The sequence below is a fragment of the Neovison vison genome, chromosome 11, assembly GCF_020171115.1.
Source record: "Neovison vison isolate M4711 chromosome 11, ASM_NN_V1, whole genome shotgun sequence".
Taxonomy (NCBI): Eukaryota; Metazoa; Chordata; class Mammalia; order Carnivora; family Mustelidae; genus Neogale; species Neogale vison.
Genome location: NC_058101.1, coordinates 104,339,229 through 104,363,958, shown reverse-complemented (window position 1 = coordinate 104,363,958; position 24,730 = coordinate 104,339,229).

The window sequence follows — 24,730 nt, the reverse complement described above, 5'->3', positions numbered from 1 at the left end:
TCCCTAAAAGCACTGAATTAACTATTTCAGAACTATTTAATATAGAGTATTGTTATACAGAGAATGTCTTAACTATAAGATGAATGACTTGCCAGCTGATGAGATTGTAGAAATTCTTAATTCCCATAATAGTAAAAAATAACCACCAGGTTTCAGTCATTTCAGTAAATAAAAAACATGGAAGGCAGGTATAAATGAAAGAAATATCTGCAATGATAGATGTAAAGTAGAGAGAAAATTAGGTCACTAAATAGAGACATGTGTAATAAATCATGTGATGTCATATGTAAAAGAGTTTCAGTGTTTACTGAAAAATGATTTTTAAATGGAAAATTCATATACAGAGCATTAGTTTTCATCTGTGAAAAATAAGCGATTCGGTCATAATTAACACATTTACATGAAGAGCAGATTATAAGTCATTCGGTCAGTTCATGACAATATTCGCAAATACCATGTGCCCTGAATTACAGGCTGTGTATCAAAATGAAGAAAGGACAGAGAGGTTACAATTCTGAAATAAATGGTCATCTCTAAGAATCAGGCACATTTCAAAACATTGACAGCTGGACAGAAGAAACTCATACACCTGGGGGAAGAAAGGTTTTCTATAGATAATCTAAAGGTTTGTTTGTTAGTATTCCCAGATAGCGTAGAGGTCACAAAGAATTGGTCAGGTAATCACTTGGTCTGAATTTCAATATGTTGAGAAGTAAATCACTATATGTTATACCTACAAAAATCTTTCTTCTCCTTTTGAATTTTAAACTGACAGGAACTTCCCATCAATGGGTGATCAACATCACCTTTCTCAGAAAGATAAGATCTTTAACCTTTAAAGTAAATAATTCGTTTCACTTCATTTTGGAAGCCAATTCACTAAGATCAGGAACAGGGTAGAATTTTATTAGAGGAGTCAGTAAGTTAAAAAAATAAAATGATCTTAGTGTTTCACTTGGGATGACATTCTTTCCTTTGTTACCCAAGTAATGTTTAATTGAAGCAAATGGAAGGAAGTTTGCCTACGAAAAACAATAAAATCCCGACTGTGTTTTGTCATATTGTTTTTTCCTGTCTGGGTTATAAAAGGGCAGGCCTAGAAAAATCCCTCGTTTCCTGTTCATTTAACAAACATATTCACCTCGAAAATGGCTCCATCCCCCTCTCTCCCGTTTGTGTTTCCCAAGACAGCTGAGTTCACGCACAGGAGCATCGACACCTGAGAGTGACAGGGGCTGATGTGTGTCTTCTCGCGGACGCAGTGCTCACGGCCATGAGGGAATGGATGTGTAATGCTGCGCTGATACCAGCCAAGGAATATAATGTGGTGCCGTTAGGAACATTATTCATAGTTGATGAACACATACCTTTTCTAGTGAAACACATACATTTCAGAAAGAAATGCATAGATCATTTACTGAAGCCCATTTATTATAGCAAAATGTGTACCTCAACTAATGAAACACATAGATCATAGAGTAAAATGATTATCCGTATATTGAGAAGATTTAACCATTTATGGATGTTTTGGGGACCAAACGGTTTGGGTTGGCAGACCAATGCGGAACGTACAGATAACAAACTACTATTTTTAGGGATTACATTTTTATTAATATTGAATTTCACCCGCCATTGTAAACAAAGGAATTTTGTGTGTCTTTAGTTCTTCAATTCCTTCAACAATTACTAATCTACAATTAACAGGATATATATCTTTTAACATCTTGGTGGTGTGTTAGCCAGCACTAAACATGAGTAACAGTCAGAAATTGAAATATGATGTTTAGGGAAGGCAGGGGGCATTTGGGGGTGCCAATTTATTGCTCCCCTTCAAATGAAATTTAGCACTTGCATTTTGACACAATTGTATTCTGGGACCCGCAGCACATCTCGACACAATCTACCTTTATCTGCAGTAACAAATGCCAAGAAAAGCCAGAAATAGGATGTGAGTCAGTGCCCCTGCCCCTCCAGGGTCAGCAATAAACTATCAATTCCCACTGTATAAATTTTGTTAGCTCGGGCTTTCTATTGCCCTGAGGAATAGAGTGGGTCAAACACTTTGTTTATGACTAAGGAATCCCTCAGTACACCAGGCTTTGACCATAACCCTAACTCACCAGTGCTACGAATGGATGTGAATTCCAGGCCCTTGCTTTAGTGAGAGCATAATTCATGTGGATGAACATTGCACTGAGAAACTTTGTGAGATTGATCTGATTTGTATCATTGTTCTGCATTGTGTGTGAAAGTCTGTCTTTGCCTGGGCTTCTGTTAGAGCCTCACAGAATGGCCTCTACCAGCTTGTGACTTTCCTTTAAAAAGCAAAAGTAAGTTAAAGAATTCTCTTCTCCATTTTGCTTCTCTTTCATCCTATTAATACATGCATGAACAAAGGTACAGAGAAGTAGAGGGGAAAAAAAAAAGTCAAATGTGAAAAATGATCCCTAAGGGAAGGTAAGCAAAGTCTTTATATATGCATAATTTAAAACAAATGTTTTTGTTCTTCATTATTCAATGCAATGAATCAATCCAAATTTCAATTGCTTATCTACATTTAGAACAAACCGACCTTAATTTCATCTCTTTTTTTTTTTTTTTTTAGGATCTTCTTGAGATTCAAGACATTCTTCATTTTAGAACAAGACGTTGCCCTTTTGATATTTGATATTTGTAGCTGACTTTGGAACTACCATGCTTTCTAACATTGACTTGAGAATTCATCTATAGATGTTCACTGTATTTGAAAGTTTATCTTTTTGAATGTAGTTAGAGTACATTATCATTCAATATTGCATTTGTTGTTTGTTTAGTCCACTTCTGTCATAGTGTGCCACCTCTATTCTTTGGGCACAGGACGTGTAGGAGGTGTAGGAGATAAAATTGGATTAAATGGAATATTCAACATAATACACAATGGATTTTTCACCGAATTACTCCACTTTTCCTTAAGTTATAGGAACTCATTTCATTATTCAGTGAACCCTCCAGTGACCCTGGGATTTCACTATATAATTTATGTTTCCTGATACAATTCAACAGTGTAATCTTATGATTTATGTGCTTCATTTATAATTTGATCATCTCAGTATAATGCATGTTTTTCTACATGATTTATGTACTTTATCCCATAATATATGTGTTTCCCTGTATGATATATGTATTCATCAGCTATGTATTATGGCCCTGGTGGCACATTCCTAGAAAAGAAGGTAGAATACCCCAGCCTGAGGGTAAGTCCTAAGGTTAATTGCAATCAATTCACCTTCCACACAATTACACTTTCATCTGCAGGAGCTTGTGAAGTGAGCATGCTTAACATGGCAGCAGCAGGGAGGCAAGTGTGCCAGTTTCTTTTTTCCTGAGATCCGAGAAAAAGCAAATTTCAGCAGCAGATTAGGGAATCAGAGTCCTTTCTTTCAGTTTTTTTCTGAAAAAAAAAAAAAAAATCAGGTGTTATTAATCACATTTATGTCTTCCTGATGTACCCTGATTCAAGCTGCAACAAACAGACTTTTACAGAAAGACTGGCAACAATTACACTCTCATTTCATATAATCAGTTTTTTAAAATAATTATTATTTAAAAATCACAAGGAAACAACTCACAGAAAATTCTCCACAAAGCATTCTTTCAAAAGAATGTTCACGGAACCTATTCATTCAACAAACACCACTAGGTTCTAACCATGTCAGGCATTTTCACTTTTTTTTTTTTTAAGATTTTATTTATTTATTTGAGAGAGAGCACAAGCCACAGAGGGGAGGGTAAGGGAGAAGTAGATTCCTGCTGAGCAGGAAGCCCAACGTGGGGCTCCAACCTAGAACCCTGGGATCATGACCTGAGCCAAAGGCAGACGCTTAACCAACTGAGCCACCCAGGTGCCCTGACATTTTCACGTTCTGAAGTCTTCCTGTCCTTTACATTGATTCATCCATTCATTTATTAAGCACTAGGTTTGTTTCAGGCAAATATAAAATAGGTCAAAATCCCTGTCTTCATAAAGTTTGCACTCTATGGGGAAAGACAAGCCAAAAACAAAATGAGTAAGCAAAGCAAATAATATAGTAATTTATTTTTTTAAGATTTTATTTATTTGAGAGAGAGAGAGAGAGAAAGCATGAGCAGGGCGGGTGGTGAGATGCAGAGGGAGAGGGAGAAGCACACTCCCTGCTAAGCAGGAAGCCCAACTCGGGGCTTGATCCCATAACCCCAAGATCATGACCTGAGCCGAAGGTAGATGCTTAACTGACTAAGCCACCCAGGTGCCCCCATAATATAGTAGCTTAAAATATGGCATGTGGCATGCACTGAAATAAAACATGGAATAAGAACTCTTAATTGGGATGGAAATATTTTTAAAATTAATTAAGGTTCTTGATAAAAGCCTTACTGAGAATGAGACATTTGGACAAAACCCTGGATGGAGGTGAGGGAGGTAGCTGGGTGTGCATCTCAGGAAACTGTATTGCAAAGAGGAGACCATGAAGTTTCAATGTGCCTGTATGATCTAGACAGAATGAGGTCCACATGACTATAAGAGAGTGAGCAAGGGGGAAAGTGGGGAAGATATGTGTAAACAGGTGTCAGTGAACAAAAAGAACATATAGGACCTTGTAGACCATTGTAAGTATTTTGGATTTTTTTTCCCCCTGATCAAGCAGGGAGTACTGGGAAGGAAAACAGAGGGATAATATGAGCTGACTTCTGTTTTGAAAGGATTATTCCAGATGCCATGCAGACATGTCTGTTGGCAAAGAAGGAAAGTTAGGACAAGGGGAGAGCAGGTAGGGGCTATTGCAATAGGCCAGGATACAGATGATAGTGGAATGGTTTATAGTGATAGCAGTGGAGATGGAAAAGTAGTCGATTCTAGTTATATTTTGAAGTTAAGCTGACAGAACTTCCTGAGGGTTTAGACAGGGAGTATTAAAAAAGAGAAGTCAACTTACAAGCAAATAAAGGAGGAAATTAAAGCAAATACTTGAGTAATTATGAATATATTTGCTTCACTTGTAAAATAAATAAATGGGGGTTGGGTTACATGGATATTCCCATGGCAAATGATATTGATAACAAGAGAATGACTTACCAACTTATTTGGGCTCACCTTTTCTTGATACAGATTCATTCTATCTGAAGTCATTTTCATGTCTTTGTTCCATAAGCATCAAAAGCTTCACATCCCAATCTGGGTTTAGTCTCCAAACAGGATGATTTTTATTATTATTATTTGATAGTTATTTTTTATTCAAGAATATAAGGAAAGAAAAATAGAAGGGGTAAAAATAAAAGTGTGGCTATTGTGATGATTTGTCTGGTAAAATGAAATTATTGAATTAATTCTGCCCATATTTTGTGCTTTTTTTATCAACACATACCTCAAAAAGCAATAACTTAAGATATGAATAAGATTACATTCCATTCTTCAATGAGAGCACAATAGTAAATAGACATAAAAAGGGAATTATGTTAATTTTTTCTACCTAAAGTAGAATGATATTTACTTAAGAAATTAAAAATATTTTCAATATATTTGTATACAGATGCTTCTTAAAGAGCAAGTGACATTTATTTTGTGGCCAAGAAATAAACCAAAATTAATAATATCTAATTTGACATTTTCATCTAAGTCAAGTTTATTTTCAGGCCAATTATAAATTCCACTGGTGCACTATTGATTCCTACACCCTGAAGATAATATTAAAATCAAACATTTCCTAAGTCTGAAAAAGTTAATTCTATAAATGTTTCAAATCTAGACTCCAAATATGAAAATCTCATCTTCAGAAAGGCTATACTCATCATTTTAGTATCTATGAATAGATTTGAGAAAAGGAAAGGATGAGAAAAATTTTGGCCAATGTTTCACTAAGTCATAAGATTAAACAGAACATGTCTTGACTAAGACAATCACTTATTAGAAAATAGACTTTAAAAAACAAAGTTACTAATCTCTGCTTTCGAGGTTCTTTTAAAATTATTGGCTCTTTGATTCAAATAAATCAATTTCCACATGTTTCTTTTTTTTTTCCAATTTATTTATTTTCAGAAAAACAGTATTCGTTATTTTTTCACCACACCCAGTGCTCCATGCAAGCCGTGCCCTCTATAATACCCACCACCTGGTACCCCAACCTCCCACCCCCCCACCACTTCAAACCCCTCAGATTGTTTTTCAGAGTCCATAGTCTCTCATGGTTCACCTCCCCTTCCAATTTACCCAAAAGCACATACCCTCCCCAATGTCCATAACCCTACTCCCTTCTCCCAACCCCCCTCCCCCCAGCAGCCCACAGTTTGTTTCATGAGATTAAGAGTCACTTATGGTTTGTCTCCCTCCCTATCCTAGATGTCCATCAACAGATGAATGGATAAAGAAGTGTGGTATATACACAATGGAATACTATGCAGCCATCAAAAGAAACGAAATCTTGCCATTTGCGACAACATGGATGGAACTAGAGCGTATCATGCTTAGCGAAATAAGTCAAGCGGAGAAAGACAACTATCATATGATCTCCCTGATATGAGGAAGTGGTGATGCAACATGGGGGCTTAAGTGGGTAGGAGAAGAATTTCCACATGTTTCTGATGATAAAAATAGGTTTCTTAAAATTTGGAGGGTTGTGAATTTTAAAAGTGAAAAGTATTATTAATAGAATTCAAAAGTATTTCCCAATGTTAAATAAAATATTCAAATCCAATTACAAGCTATCCAAATGATGATCATCATTTTAAATTAATTATTAAAGTTACATAATTAGTATGTTAAAATAACATGGAATAACAGATAACAAGTAAAAATATACTAAAATGCTTATTATTTCTCTGTTTCCTTTTATTGCCCAATATAAAATGTGCTTTAATGTTTTGAAAGGGTAGTTCTATAACTGTTGTGTGTATGTGTGAAACCATTATAACGAAGTTTTTGAGAGTTCCTGGTTTTGATGGATCTGAGGGTGTAATTTCTGGCGCCCAGGCCTTACTCCACCTCTTCTCCATGACCTGGGCACATCATTAACTTCTCGGCTTCTTTACTTATAAAATAACAACAACAGCAGCAACAAAAACACAAAATGTAGTTTATACCGACAGGAAGTGATTTAATGGAAAATCCTTGTGCTCCTTCACTGAGGAAGATAATAAATCTCAAAAGAGGGGCGCCTGGGTGGCTCAGTGGGTTAAGGCCTCTGCCTTCAGCTCAGGTCATGATCCCAGGGTCCTGGGATTGAGTCTCTGCTCAGCAGGGAGCCTGCTTCCTCCTCTGTCTCTGCCTGCCTCTCTGCCTACTTGGGATCTCTGTCTGTCAAATAAATAAATAAAATCTTAAAAAAAAAAATCTAAAAAGAAAGGGACAAGACATCCAAGTTTCCATTCAACATATATAATTTGAGCACTTACTGTTTACAAATTACTGTGTCAATTCTTCAAGGGGTGCAAAAATGAATCCCTACTCATAAATAAGATTTGCATACCAGGGGGTATAGTTGTTTTAAGACAGTGTGTTAAAAGCTATGACAAGGAGGGTGCTGGAGGGTATGAAATGAAGGCATTTAGTCAGCTTGACCATGTGGAGTGAAAAGAAGACTTTCAGGACACTTTCTGGAAAGAGTGGCACCGGGAAGGAGACATAAGGACGACAAGGAACGATTCAGAAGAAATAAAGTAGGGTGCCTTCTAGTAAAGGGAATTTAAAAAGTAGAGGCTCAAAGGTCATTAAAAAGCGAGGGCTTTAAATGCCTGAAGGATTGAACAGTTAGGAATTAACCTGGATGGGTAGACAGATCAAATTCCAGAGGATTTGGATTTTATCCTGGAGGTCGAGTATTCCATCCCTTGTGCTGGGATACATGGGGGATCTGCGAACGGGTTACAACTGAGATCCTTTCAGCTTCTAGGTGCGGGAGGGACCCAAGTTAGCTAGCTCCTTGGCATGACTCACCTCAGACCTGGAACTGTTCTGCCCACTTTTGTCACTGTATTTTATAAAAATGATAATTTCCTGTAACATTGTGACATGTAAAAGGGATCTTACTATAATCTGAGCCTTTAAATAGTTCCTGCCAAGAGGCAAATGTGTTTTAATCAGACTTTCCTGCTCAGAGTGGTACTCTCCCCACAGGTGGAGGCCTGAAACCCTACGGCTTGCTGGAGAGAACGCAGGAGCAGCAGAACACGGAGGCTCCCTGAGGATTCAGTCTGTGCCCAGGCACTCCACAGCTGCAAGGCCATACAGCCATCTCTGGGGTAATGAGGGAAGCTGGTGACCAGAATTCTGCACAGCACACTTGACGGAAGCAAAGCCTCCGTGACAATGCCTCTGATAAGAACTGGGCATTTAATGGAAACTTAAAACAAATGCATCTGCTAAGAGGTGGGGATAATGGGTATGAAATAGCAAAGAACATCTGAGCACAGATCAGCGTGGTGTACTCAGAAGAGGCCCAGTAGGACTCAGAGAGCGTGAGGAAAGGAGAAATCTAGATGAGCAGGACAGAAACCCATCTCTCAGATCTCTCAAAGGCTTTCTTCAGTTCTCTGAAGGTGAGAACCTGCATATTTCTATTGTATTTAATTAATGTGAGTTAAAAAACACTTTTATAGTATTTATAAAGTTCCAAAAGTTGTTTTAAGTTTTTTACAAATTTATTTGCATTTCAAACAACCCAGTGAGGTAGGGCCAATGGGGTCTACAGTTATCCTGATTTTACAGATGAGGAAACTAGAATTCAGAGAGGTAAATAAAAGTCCAAAGATCAGTGTGCCTGGTTGGCACAGTTGGTTGTGCCCAGCTCTTGCTTTCCACTGAGATCATGATCTCAGGCTCATGAGATCTGGCCCCAAGTTGGGCTTCACACTCAGTGCAGAGTCTGCTTGAGATTCTCTCTCTCTCTCCGTCTGCCCCTCCTGCTCAGTTCTCTATCAAATAAATAAATAATTCATTTTTTTAAAAAGTTCCAAGATCACACTGCTATAAAGTGTTAAAGATTCTACCCCCAATTTGGCTTCAGATCGTTAACAACTAAGCTCTACTCTCTTAGAACTTCACTGACTACAATCTGTGACTGTGACATAACATTTCATAACATAACATCCTGACAACGTCATATGTAATTCGACACAGCTTTTGTTTTCTGGTGTTGATTCCATCTTTTTGCTCTCAAAAATGAATTTTTTACATAGCCATAGAGAACCTTTCCTAAAATAGTAGTCATAGTAGTAATAATAACAATAATAATAATGATACAAATCATGTTTTACCTTGTATGAAATCCTTCAGGGGGTTCCCATTGCCCTTAACAAAAAACCCACAGTTGCTATTGTGGCTTACAGAATAATCCCCCACCCCCAATCCCAACCTTTCCATCCCACGGTTATAACTCTCCTTTCCATGACTCAAAGCCCTCCAGTTCACTTGTTTTTTTTTCTTCTCCAGACTCTGGTGATGGGATCCTTATCATTCAGATCATTCCTCTCATGACTTTTCTCAGAGAACTATTCTTTGACCACTCCATCTAAGGTAGATCCTACCCAGACCTTTTGTGGTGTCATCTTTTTTTATTGCTTTCAAACTGGATCATTCCACAAAGCAATCTCTCTCTCTCTCTCTTTTTTTAATTTGTTTACTTTTACTACAATCTCCCACGTCCTAATAGAATGTTAACACAGTGAAGGGCAGGAATTTTCATGTTGTTCACTCCAATTTGAGACATGTAGATATCTGAAACAGTGTGACATTACCCAAACAATTGGTGCTCTGTACATTTTGAATAAACGAATAAATAGATTATCCAAGAAAAGAGATTAACTAAAAGCTTCCATTCAATCAGTGATAAAATTGGGTTTACCTTTTTAAGAAAAATTCACTCCAATGACTAGCAAAAATCAATGATTTATGAAATTTCCTAATATTTAGAGAACCAATATAACATAATGCACAGAACTTTGAAGTCAAGCAGACCTGTTTTGAATGCCCACATCTTTAATTACAAGCTTTATGAACTAGGATAAATGATGTAATCTAGTTATGCCATAGTTTCCTCAAATTTAAGATCAGAATAGTCATAGTATATATTACCAATAGCCCTGTGTTAGGCTAAATAAAATCACATATATAAAACTCTTACCATAGAACCTGGTACTCAATACATGTTAACCCTTATTACTACTATTATAAAGAAATTAAAATAAAAAATCTCCCTTTTCAGGGGCGCCTGGGTGGCTCAGTGGGTTAAAGCCTCTGCCTTCGGCTCAGGTCATGATCCCAGGGTCCTGGGATCAAGCCCCACATCAGGCTCTCTGCTCAGCAGGGAGCCTGCCTCCCCCTCTCTCTGTGCCTGCCTCTCTGCCTACTTGTGATTTCTGTCAAATAAATAAATAAAATATTTTTAAAAAAAATCTCCCTTTTCACATTGAATCAATGAATAGTAAATGAACAACTAGTAACAAAGATTTCAAAATAAAGATAAATATATACCTTAGTTGTTCACTTATTTGTCCAAAATATTATTTCCTTATTATTTTGGTTAAGATAACAGGATAAAAAGATGTTTTGCCACATGATCACCTAACACCTTCTCTGAAAATGTGGAATAGGAATGAAAAAATAATTGCTTAAGTTTAAATAATGAGAATTAAAATCTAACCAGATTATATTTTGGGGGGCAATGTTAGAATGAGAAGGAAAATAAATTTATTTTTTTTAATTTTCAGGTAGTAGTAAACATGTAAAAATTAGCCAACATTTTATTTTGGTAAAAAACATGGGATCCATTTTATTAAAATTTCCAACATACTCCTATGTGACATATTTAACACATAGCAAAACACAATTATAAAAATCCAAGAGTCAATGCACAATGCATAATACTAATATCATGCAACCCAATTCTAGTTGTCGATCTAATGGCAACTGTATGTAAGACATTGTTCTGGTGACATTGAACTCATATAAATGGGGTATACAAACTTTGTATGAAGTATTAGTTACGCCAGCAAAGTAAAGTGACATACTGTGATACTATTTAGCTCTTTTAATAATAAGATACACAATGGCTATCCTTCAGAAAACTTAGAAATTTTGCTTCTATGGCCAATAGCCAGCAGATTTGGAGTTTCCTTTCTAATCTGTGTTACCAAATGCTTGTATTCTTTTCCAGTTCCATAAACACCTAATTGAGCAGTTGTCCAATCATATATAGTTAGGACTAGAATTTTGTCTGACAATTTTCTTCATTCTCTCTCTCAGTTTGGTATCAATTGCCACCCCTATCCCATCCCCCAAAACCAAACCAAACCACACTAAACATTTCTTTGTTATTTTCTCCCCAAACTAAAATCTTAGATGGATTGCAAGAAGAAAATCCCAGGGTATTGAAAATGATATATACGTTGATTGATAGTTTTTCAAATATTTTTACAATAAAGAAATGCTGGAAACTATTTATTTTTCAGTATTAGCAATAATAATAACTGTAATTATTATGAGATTGTAATTAGGAATTTCATCAAAGCAAACCTCATCAAAGTCAGGTAGCAAAGATCTCAATTTCATTATAATCATTAAGGTCTAGCTAGCCTGGTGGTTTTCTCTCAGAATACATATTATCTGTATTTCTATAGTTATAAGAAGGAAATTTTTAGAGTCAGTTAAGATTTCAAAATTGAAATAGGAAATGGCTTAGAGTAGACTATACACTTTCCTGTGGTTTTAGTCTATTTGGGGAAACCCATGACATAAGACTGAGTAGGCTTGCTATGTCTCTGTAACACAAAATTCCAATGGTCCATTTAGGAGGCACAGTAGTGAATAATCACAAGAGGTCCCCAGCTTTTTTCAACATTTTATGCCCGAGGGACCTTACCTTCAATTTATTCCTTGACTCTGGGATGTACAATCTTGCTCATCACAAGAAGTGCTACTAGGAGGCAGTCTTCCCACATGGACATTTTGGTTCCCAACTTAAAGTCCCCAAATCACATATAAAATGTTCTGGAAGAAAGAAAGAAAGAGAGAAAGAAAGAAAGAAAGAAAGAAAGAAAGGAAGGAAGGAAGGAAGGAGAAAGAAAGAAAGAAAAAGAAAACGGGATAAACCCATATTTCATTTCTTCTAGAAAAGAAGCAAACTGGAGGGGAAAAATGAAATAAATTAGTCTGGAAGATTACAGTTATCAAACTAGCTATGAAGACTCTCAATTCTAAAGCCCACTTTGTTCCTCCTGGACTTCCCATGCTGGCTGCTCTGTGGAGCTTAATAACTCTAAAAGCATCTAGGTTTTCTTTCATTGATCAGATTGCCATCTTTTCTAGTTTTCATCTGATTAGAAGTGAATGTAAAAAAAAAAAGTTTTACGGAGGCAGCCCAGAAAGGGAAAAAAAAATTTTTTTTTTAAAGTCTCAAGCAAACAAACTGTTAAACTGTAAGCAACGATATACAACACTGCTCTCTTTACACGAGGCTTGGGAGGCATTTTACTGAACTGTCTGTGAAAGAGCTATGTAAAGCTAGGGGATTGAGGGAGTTGAAGTGAGAAGGCACAAAATTGTAATGCTTCCCAGAGTGGTCGAGCTCAGCTCCATCCCCCAAGGCGCCTCTCCCTCCCCCTTCCCCCATCCTCCTCTAATGAGAACACATTAAGCCTTTCTCAATGCCCTGATGTGCTCTTACACTGCAGAATCCTTGCATTGCAATGCACAATGCAGTCTGAGGATTTCTAACATTATAAAGAGAGAGAAAATGCTTTCTAGACAGCTCATCCAACCCCTCCCCAGCGCTCAGCAGGGATTTAAGTGTGTCTACTTCTACTGAAAGTAAATGCATATTTTTGCCCCCAACTAAAAGGGACTTTTTCCCTGTTTCCTGCTCACAAAGGCATCTGTATATTCTCTCTGCATCTTACTCTTACACTGTGGACATTGTCAGAATTTGGAATTGTAGACCACACACGCATAGTTTATGCTCTCGGTTTATAATACCTTCACATTTTATTTCCTTACACACATTGCCCATTATTTTTAAGCTCTTCACAGAGATAAAGAAAATATTTAACCCAGCCAGGCAAGCTGGAAGCCCAACTTAATTTTAGGAATAACCACATCACTTAATTTCTATTTCATTTTAATACTCTTAACTATGTAAGGATCTGGGATTACATTTTCAAAAAATCATCCAAAAAATTCTACCACCCAGCCTCTTTTGACTTAGGTGGAATTTTCATATACATAATTAAAAATTAGGGTGCCTGTTCCTTGAGGATTTCCAAGATTACATAGAATATTAAGTGAATAAAAACTCTGAATTTTCTCCCCATGGGAACGTGCTTTCTAAACACCTGCATTCTGCTACTGCTAAACCCAAGGAGAGTTTCTGAGTCACCCAGCAGACGCTACAAATGATGGCCAGCAGAATGAAGCCTCTGGTCTGACGAGGGGTTAAATGCTGGTAGGAAACCCAAGGAGCTCACAAACCCTGCTAGTGGCATCAGCCCCTCCCCTGCAGGCAGAGTTTCACCAACGTCTGTAATAAAAGTAAATGCAACATAGTTATTACTTTAAAATAGGAGGAAGCTTTAGGAAACTGGTGGAGAGAGGATGCATAAGTGTTTCTCGTTTTTTTTTTTTTTTTTTTTTAGGTGATTCTTTTGTTGTGGTCATTCCTGGGAATTTAACAGGTAACCTCTCCCATAAGCAATTCATCTACTAAAACAAGCTCAGAGCTGCAAGCGGAAGAAATGTTCAATTTTTAAACTTTCATCAGGACAGATAGCTAGCAGGGCTGGGTGCCAGATGGGATTATATGACAGAGAGAGATATAGTGTGGACTCAGGGTGAAAAATGGAATGTAAATTGTTAAGTGACACCTGGGCAGTGGAACTCCAGTCAAATTCAGGAGATCAACCATCGATACTTGTACTTTCCTGGCCCTGGACTAATGTTAGCTTGTTTCTGAGGGAAAATGTACCCCTCCCCCTCCAGGCAGAAATGAACAACTTCATCAGTCTCCTACTGCCTACCTCACGCAGATGCAGGGGCAGTCCAGAACAGAGAGAAGGCAGAATGGAGGGACACTTTAAAGACAGAGCTGCCGGACGAATGACTGGTTATTTTTGTTTAGTTTTTGCCTTTTTTTTTTTTTTTTTTGCCAATCATGTTTTGGTCTCTGTGTCCTTGTATAATTTCTATCTAATATCATTCCTTCAAGTCACCTTATATTTATGAACTCACACCCACATAAAAGGAACTTTAGAAAACTGCTGACAACTGGGAATAGTGCTTGATACCATGGGCCAGGTCTCCTGCATCCCTGTGTGGGGTTGGACTTGACCCAGTGCTGTGATAAAGGCGCTCACTCCCACGCAGGTCTCTGGCTTTCTTGGTGGATTTGCACCCAGTCCCGGGTGTATCCTTGCTTTGTTCCAGGCTTCTTTCAGGCTCCTAGGTTCAAGATTGCCCGCTTCTCTTTTTCTAACCAGGGGACCTCTCCCCTCAACCCAAGAGCATGCCCAGACTGACTGTCATTTATTCTAGAAGTTGGTTGAGGCTGCAGAGTTCCCGAATAAGGGAGTGGCCACTCCCACCAAGAAAGAGGGACCACTTGACCTGACCAAAGACATGATTTAGTCTTTGGTCAAAATCTACCTAGGACTTTTTAAGTTGGTGATCATGTACCCTGTCATCAGCACCTGCAAAAATAACTTAATTATACCAAACGTGCTGTTTAGTGTTATAGAGTTTAAAATTAAACCAACTTCGTGAAGTGAATACATTCTCTCTCTCTCTCTCTCTCTCTTTCTCTCTCTCTCTCTCTCTCTGTCTCGTTTTCTGAAGGAAGGAACTTGCAGTTTCTACAGAGTGCCATTCCTTTAGTTTTGTCAACTAGCTAGCTGATCCAGTTCCTTCTGGAATTTCTACACCTGTTTCCTTTAATCTGAGTGTTTTAGGACAATCTCTTGAAACCACAGTGATTTGAGTGAGAGGTTCTTGATTTTTCAGCACCGGGGTACTTCTTAAGCTTATAATTTCTCTAATAACTAAGAGGAAACATTGTTTATTCTTTCAGTATACTTGTAATTCCACAAAGAAGCCAAAGTGGGAAGTAAAATGTTTTCAGCTAAGTCTGGTATTAAGACAGCAAGATAGCGAAATATTTTTGACAGGGGGCCCTTGCTCAAAGCAGATCTTCATACAGCTTCCCAAGTTTTTAAAACTGTGTTTGGAATTTTATTTCTCTTTTTTCTCTCCCTTTCCAAACTTAATGTCTCTCTTTTATGGCTTGTGCTCGGCTTGGACATATCAGAAAATAAAATAAAAATTAATATATATCATTAGAGACAGTCCTGCAAAATGAATCTGAATGTTTGACATAGTTAGAGAATCTGATAGGCAAAACTCCAGGTCTTAATTGGACACTTTAATTACTCCTTATTGGTAAAACCATTCTTTATTAATAAAAACAAAACTCAAATTCACCTTTTCCTGGTAATTATTGTTATCTTTTCAAGGATAGGTCTTGACTGCTCATTGCCATACTTTTTCTTTTTCTTTTTTTTTTTTTTTCAGTCTTTTATACTTGTGTGGGATGCCAGAAAAAATAAGTCGGATTCAAAAGGCACTTCACAGATGTAGTTATTTTTTTTTCCTGATTATTAGTAATCATGGGAACTTTTTATAGAACACCTACAATTTAAATGCAGTCTAGGGGAAGACAATACGCCTTTGTGTCTGTTGAGTGAAACCTCCTATTTCCCTTTGTTGTCTGATGTATTTCACCCTTCTGTCAAAGTGTGTCCCCTCTAACCTTTCCTTTCCCACTGCTGGCATCTCTCCAGTCTCCAAAATGCCCGTTTGACTCTCCTCTGACACCTTTATCGGATACAGTCACAACAGTTCTTTGCATAATGAGCAGGCATTCCCTACCCATCAGAAAGGTAATTAAAAAAATGTTTAGATTTTTGTTTTCCTAGACGTAACAGTATAAATGCAACTTCTGCTCAATTAAGCCCTAGTGTCAGAGATGGGGGAGGGGAGGGATGGTTCTTTTAATAAGACCAGGTTTTATGCTTATATCTTAAAACTGGAGACACAGATTTGTGATCTTCCCTCCCCCACGGAAAGAAATCTTTAAATAAAGATGTCTTCATCTGAATTGACCACCGTTTATAAAAGCAAATCTGGTTGGGGCTCTGCTGCTTATGCTAAAGGAACATTCCTCCCCATTACAACGGCATTTGCACATTTATAGGAGGAATAAAGAAAAAGATGCATGATACATGTGAAGGAGCCTTCTCTCTGCCATCCAGAGAAAGAAGAACTAAAAGGATTATAAAAGTTCAGATTAAAATGATATAAAATCTAGCATTTGGCTCCAACACTAGTGCCTTGGTCCTCTGAAGCTAATCTGTATGCACTCTGTGACCTCCTCGCAGCGAACCCTGCTAAATATATTATTCCCACGGGGGCTTTCACTGCTGCTTGGTGTCAGAAATCAATATGTATGAGGCGCGTGGATGGGAATTTCTAATAGATCTGCCTGGCCCTGTGCTGCTTTTCAATATCTGCCTTGGACTATTAGTGCCGGCTCGGTGCCTGTGAAATAACCGAGATAATCTTTTAAGGTGCACTGTTAAGGTGGAACCTAAATGTTGCTGTTTCAATTAAAACAAAAATTATATTCATAAATCAGTCAGGTCTGTGTAACCTTGTACAGTCACTCCAGAAGGCTGATGAGAAACAAGATGGAATTTAAAGCTTTCGGGAGCGAAATGTTATTTTTAACTTCTATTTAGAGTTGGGAGGAAGGTATTATATTTAAAGGCTAATGATGGGTTATTTGGGGAAGAGCAGCAGGTTAGAAATGAACTTGAGCAAGTTCAGGGTTCTAGAACCCAACTGTGTTTATTGTTTTACTATACATAAAAGAGAAAACACAGAAATCATAATATATTGAAAGCCAAGTCATTTTTCCCATGTTAGGTAAGAACACAATTGTAGATAGTCCTTTTCCATACAATTTATTCACACTAAAATTATTGGATGGGGGATTTTTTTTTCCTTTCGGATAACTGCACAAATTAATGTTAGCACCCTCATGCGATGACATCATGCCATTATTTATATTTATATCTGTATAGGTATTTGGAGATGAAAGTGGGCCAGAAAGTGGTTCATTAAAGTTCCATGTTCCCCACCCTCGTTGATGACTATCCTTCCTTCTTCAGATCCAGCAGCCTGAGCACAGCGTAGAGAGGCTTAGGTCTGAGCTGTGCACAGGGCACACAGCGCCAGTCTCTTGATTCTGGTTGTTTCTCTCTTTGTTTTCAGGCTAGTGCTCAGAGGAAGCTGTTCCAGCTCAATGCACTGAGGTGCAACACCCAGAAACAAGGCGCTAAGGTGCTTCATCATTATTAGTAGGAGTATTATCGTTCTTGCCATGAATGGGGAGAGGGAAGTGGTCTGTAACCCACACAGATATTCCTCCCACAGTTTGTTCAGCAAGGCTGGGTTCAAATCCCTGTGAGGTGTGTGGCACCCAGACAGGCCTCCCCGAGTGCGTAGTTTTTTTGGCCACCTTTAGCTTTGTTGGCTTGCGAGGTTGTCAGCCTACCAAAGGTTGAGGAACTGGCATATAACTCTTTTTTTTTTTTCCCTTTTCTTTTCTTCTTTCCCTGCACAGTTCACTTAACACAGCACAATCCACCTGACAACCCTCCACAACTGCCCTGACTGCTTGTCGGGCCTTCCTGGATTGTACGTGAGGCCATAGCATATGATCAGGGATGTGTGGCTCCGCACTGGAAACATCAAAAAGGAAGCAGAAGGCTGGTAACCCTTAGGTCATTAGGAAGCTGCCTTTAAAAAAAATATCCCAATCTGGTTATGCTTTATTTATAGTAATATTGACCGATTGTTTGGGGGAAAAAAAGAAGTGTGTGTGTTGGGATGGTGGGCACGTGACCCACTCTCCCTAAAAAATACTATTTCTACTTATTTATTGATCTGAAAATATAGTAGAAATTGAACTTATTAAGTTGTGAATATACTCCTCAGCACAAGTTTCCTAGACAGCATGTAAGAAAACTGTCTTTGAGGCAGTTTCTCCTGCATGTTTATTTTGTTTTAGAGATGCCAACCAACGGGTACATTTTTATGTGACCTGTAACTGCATTTCAGAATTATTAAGAGAAAAAAAGTCCAAAGCATAAGAAACCAAGCCACTCTTTGACTTTTTTTGTTGAGGAAATGAAATTTCATGTAGGAACTTTATTTAAAATATCACTAGAGCTTTTAAATAAAAGGCAAACGTTTATAAAATATAGTACTATTTAGAGCCACTTCTTTTTTTTTTTTTTTTTCCTCCATCATCCAGGATGGAGAAAACAAGGCAACTGGCTCAGATTTCAGCTGGGTATATAACACAAACAGTTGTGATCTAACAGGAGAAATCCCCAGCAGTTTAATCTGTTTTAAGTCCCTCCCCCTCCAAATCCCTCCCTCTCAACCCTTCAATTAGAGATTGTGAAAACAAACAATCTATGTGTTTTCTGCTTCTCCCAGGGAGGTGTAATGTGGTGAAGCAGTGGCTATAAGCATTCAGCAAGAGTAAGGGGAATTATGATGGTGTTTTATGAATGAGGATTTCTAACAATTTTTTTTAAAAGGTGGGTGAGGAGGGAAAAAACAACCACCACGGCAGTAGTGTTGAACTGTCTGTTTCTAATCTGGCTGAATAAGAGTAACGGTTCCTAAGAAATTTCACTAGAGGTAAAGTCAGGGTAAAAAACAATCATTTTTGAAGGCAACTTCCTATCAATATATTATTGGCTTCTAAACCTAAGCCAAGCAAAGCACATAGTAAAATAGCCAGTATCCAATAACCAATAAGTGATAAAAGACCACAGAATAACTACAAGCAATAACTAAATGTGTGATAAAAATGAGCAGAGGCATAAGAATGTTTATGACAAGAAGAATAAATGATAATATTTTCTGGCTCACATTCTTACCTTGTAGTTGGAAAAAATACCCTGTTGATGAATTTGCATCATCTTTTTTTTTTTTTTTTTGGTACATCACCACAATTATACCTAACGTGGAATACCTGTTATACTGTATAACATCCTTATCCTCAATAAATATCAATTATTTCTACAACAGCTAGAATGCAATGTGGAATAACTTTTGAAATCTTTCATGGATCTGTCCACCTAGACAAAAAAATGAAGAATTTTTCCTTTAATAGATTGTCCAACATAATAGTTAAAATAGCCAAATCTTTATTTCACAGTCAATATCACTGATGTAAATTTCACCACCCAGCCAAATAAGAATAATATGCGTTCAACCATCCCTGCTCCTCCTGGGATTAGAGATAATTCAAAACATTCCGTCAAACCAATATATAAAGAGTTTGAGTTCACATCATAAAAGGGAAGTTTTAGGGCACCTGGGTGGCTCAGTCAGTTAAGTGGCTGCCTTTGGCTGGGGTCATGATACCAGGGTCCTGGGATGGAGCCCTGTATCCAGCTCCCTGCTCAGCGGGCAGCCTGCTTCTCCCTCTTCCTCTCCCCCACTTCTCATATTTTGTCTCTCTCATGGTCTCTCTCTTAAATAAATAAATAAAATCTTAAAAAAGGGGAAGTTTTATATCTTGACATTTTGCGCAAATCTAGAAAAAAAAGGGGTTTTGTTCCACAAGTTCTGTGCTCTTCTTTACAGTAAGTTAGAAATATCATTTTTCTCAGTATTTTGGCCCATAAGAATACAGTATGAGACTAAATAGATCACAAGCACAAGGAAGAAGGAAGAGTAGAAGAAAGAGAAGTAAAAGGTAAATCGGTTGCCTCTTCCTATGAAAATATAAACTCCTTGAGGACATTGAGCCCAGCTTCTTTTACCACACCCATGGATCCAATTAGAAAACTGTCTTTGCAAACCGTAAGAGACTCTCAGGAAACAAACTGAGGGTTACTGGTGGTGTTGGGGAGGAGATAGTTGTTGGGTGATGGACATTGGGGAGGGTATGTGCTATGGTGAGTGCTGTGAAGTGTGTAAACCTGGCGATTCACAGACCTGTACCCCTGGGACAAATAATACATTCTATATTAATAGAAAGTTGTCTTTGGGTACTTTTCAGTCTCTGCCATCGTGACAATTTCTACAAATGAAATGACTAGTAAGGGTTTATTGCCCACAAAAAGTTTATACTCTAACAGAGGACAATGACTTGCAAACAATATTAAACTTTTATGGGGAGATGGAGAATGGGGGTGGAGGGGGAGGCACCTGCCTGGGGTTATAAGTTTGAGCCCTATGTTGAGTTAAAGATATTACTTAAAAGTAAGATCCTAAAAAAAAAAACAAAATAAAATATTACATGTGAAGATCAATGCTTCCTCTCATCCTATGAAGTCTGGCTTTCAGCCTGTATGACTCGTCAATGGCCCCAGTTAAGTCCTGCTCGAACATATAATTAGTCAATCAGTCAATGTCCAGTCAGGAAAAAGAAGGTATTTCCTGGAGAGAGGAATTTAATGTCAGGAACTCATTAAAGGGAGTTAGAAGAGCCGTAAGAGCTAAAAGAAGAAAGTTGGGGGGTGTGAAAGACAGAGAAGAGGATTACCCAGAGACCAGGGAGCTGCCTTTGCCCCCAGGCTGAAGCCAGGAACCTGTGCTCACCACTGCTCTGACCCTGTGGGAACCGCATCTTACCCACAGCAAGACACCCGGGAGCATACACTTGTGCTCATCCCACTGGAGGTGCTGCTGCTTCTGCTGTAAGAAGCCATTGTGTGAGCAGGCGCTTGTCTCCCCTGCTGTGCGCCACTGTGGGAGGTAGCTCCCGTGGCTGGGAATGGAGAGGGCAAGCTTCCTTTTTTCTTTTGTCTTCCAAACTCCTACTAATGTCTCCCATTGGCAGAACGTAACTAGAAGCGGCTGACAAGGGAGTCTAGAAGAGAAGTTTGTAGGCTTTTAGCCTGCTGGGGTACAAAGGAGAACAAGGAAGGGTGGAAATGAAACTGAGAAGCACTAGGCGAATAATTGGCACAGTAGCCTTGCAAATAACATTTGTCGAATGAACGTAGACATGTATGAAATGTGCAAGCGTGACAGAGAAAGGACTGGTAACTCAACCTAGAATCCTGTTTAACTTCAGTGATTTTCACATGTTTTTGGTAGCAAAACCATTTTTTTTTTCAAATGAAAATTTCTTAAGAAGCACGAATATACATGAAGTGTCCAAAGCAGGCACGTAAATTACAAACTCGTATACATTGTAACACAGGTTGCAAGTTACTAAGGTGTGAGAATAACTGAAACTGTTTTGATAAATGAAAACTTTTCATACTAGGGATTCTAGATGACACTTGCAGTCAGGATCCAAAAACCGCCAGATCAACCTCACGAGATTTCCAGAAGCATCTCTACAGAAGTCTAGCATTTCAAAGAACATTTAAAAATCTGTTTTAATCAAAACTGTACATTTGATAGATATTCCCAAATTATAAGTTATTAAAAAGTCCATAGCACCAATGCTGTTTTACTATAACAAGTCTGAATTTTAATATAGTTCATCATTACAGGAATATATTTATACCCAGGTGATATTTAGATTATTAAAACTTAATGATTGCATGCAGTAAAAGCTTTGAAATAAAAAGTCCCATAGTAGGGAGTCAATAATTTATATTTACCCACAACATTTCAGATACTTTCTCTCTCTTTATAGGACTCGATAAGATAGAGAGTCTGGCTTTGCCCACATCGCTCCTCTGCTCAAATAATTTCCATATTTTTTCACAGCCCACAAGATAAAGCAATAAATGCCCAGCTGGCCTAGAATTCAAGAACTTCTAATGTCTGAAATGAAGTCATATTCCAATCCTATCTGTCAAGATTTATTTACTTGAATCCTTTCCTCGAAGTTATTGGTCCCTGCATATTATTACCATTTTTTTCCTTTTCCCCTTTAACTAAGTCATTCTTTAGCAAAATGTTCTCTCCCTTATTTACCAGAACATCCCCAAATATCTACACCTAAATAGACTACGGTGGCTTTCACTGGAACTTGTCATCTAACTTGTGCGTGTGTTCTAAATAATTTGAATTGGATTTGAGAGCACTTTTTAACCAAATTCAAATTCAAGTCAACTTTAAAACACACACACACACACACACACACACACACGCGCGCGCGCGCACGCAGGCACGCACACACGATGACAAAGCCATGAAGCCACAAAGGCAATTATGATGTATATTTTACTCACAAACACCTATTACATAGTTTACTACCCGTATCTGAATTAATAAAATGAATTTTTTGGTCTGAAGTTCCAGACACTTTAAAATTTATAACTTGTAATTACGATACATGGATGGGCCTCTGTGTCTCTCTCCCTTGCCATGGACAGACATCAGACACTAGTCAAGACACTTTTTTTATCCTGAATTTGGGATTACTCTCATAATCCTCCTCAACACAGTAGCTCCAAGCCACCATTATTCACCAACAGAATGGGACAGGAGATAATTATTTGCTACCTATTGACACTCAGTTGGTCTTCAGATATGGCAATTAGTATTTTTCTTTAACACTTAATGTTAGTTTAACATTTTGCCCACCAAATGGAGTATAATTTCTGTGAAGACAAAGACAAAATCGATCTCCCCAGCCTATGCAGGGCTCCACATACACTGGTAAATAAATATTTGTTTAAAATTTATTAGAAATTCCATGGTATTCTGATTCATTTCTACAATGTTACCACACCAACGAGGGTACTCAGGAGAGGCTAAAAATTATGGTAAAAATGTTCCCATTACTGAATGTGTGGCTTCTATAGAGCATGCTCAGTTTAAATTCCCAACACAAACCTCCTGAGGATCACAGTCAAATATAAGCCCATTTGAAATGGTCGTAAACTCTCCCACTGCTGCTCCTCCCCCTTTACCTAGGAGTTTTTCTACAGTTTGAGAGTTCTTTCCATGTGGCTAAAACACAGCACTGAAAAACAGTTATAGCATTCTTTTTCTGGGAAAGTCACACACATGTTGCCCAGTCTTGCAACTGACAATGTGATCAACCTTATAAAAATCAGGCTTGTATAGGTAAGCATTCATCAAATGAAGCTATAATTAATTATTAATATGAACAGTGGGGTAGGGGAGAGTGATATGAAATTTTCCTGCCTTTTACTCACAAAAGTCAGACATAGGATTGGGTATGACTGGTAGAAACCCAATCACATTGTCACCAAACAAAACACTATCCTTTAGTTTTGCAGCTAGGACTTCCCCATTTTTGCAGGAGCCACAAGGCAATAGCAGCTGCACTAGGTCTGAAGAACTCTGTTCCCACATACGCAGGAAATGGCAGAGCTCTCTTTTAAAAAAAAAAAAAAAATTCCAATCCTTCTTTTTAATCATCTTTCCAGACTGTCTCAAAACAAAACAAAACAAAACAAACCTGGAGGAGAGGGGTTGACTTACAAAGTATGGAACAGACTGTTTCTCCTATAGTCTTTCCTTCATAGAAATAATGAGTTTGATAGCAGCTCAAGTATCAAGATGAATCCAGCCAGGATCCTTCCAGCAAACTCTCATTCATCATGGCTGTTTTCTCTATCATATCTGCTTGTAGCTAGATAATCCCTTTCCCATTTCAGTTCAAAAAGCTTTATACATACTACCTCATTAACTTCACAAAGGGCTGTGGGAGCTAGGGAGCAGGCTGGTAAACCAATACAAGACCTGGGAACCAGGTTGCCAAGTGTAAAGCCATGCAACTGAGTACATAAACCAATATTTCTGAAGGTTTCTTTTTTCTCTTACCTCTATTAATGACTCCATAGGTCCTCATATAAATGTATTGTCAACAGTCAAAATTAAACAGAAAATGGACCAATTCTCTGGGAATTATCTTTATCTTATTCTTGAGGCATATTCTTTATCTAGGAATTATGATATACTATCAACCAGGATAATTCCAGGAAAAATAATTTGAATTAACTAGCTACTTTGGACTAGCCTTTTACCAAATAAAGTGAGATAAGTAACAACAAGTCAATATTATCCAAACTGCTATTTATCTACATGAATTTACGAGATAATTGCTCAGTCCTCAGGATGATTTCAGTTGGGTGATTCAAATCCTTTGAGATGTATTTTTATCTGTAATTAATCTTTGTATTTGATACAGTCTCTTTGATTCATTAGTTAAACTCAGTATCAGGAAAAAATTTTCTGACAGATTCGTAAATATTCAGAAATATAATATCAGGAAATAAGTGTTTCCAGTGTTTTATATATATATATGTATGTGTATATATATGTGTGTGTATATATGTATATCTGTATACATATTCATATGTATATATAGAGAGATCTATATCATCTAAATATGTTTCTACTTATATAGGTATTATATATTCATACATATAGGGAGAGAGAGAGAGATATCATCTATATATTTATATCTATATCATCTATCTTTCTATATCTGTAAGTATTTTTATAGAGAGAGAAAAAACTGGAAACATATTATAAAGAAGAATACCACACAGGCCTACAGAGAGATAGAATATGTGTCTAAGCTTACTTTTGAAGGTTATGAACCATATTATTAGAATATTGGCTATGATACAACTATAAAATGGAAGTAGCAGGCTTTAACCAAATTCCTGAACCATGTGTGTTAACTTCCCTAGATACTCTCTAGTACACTTAATT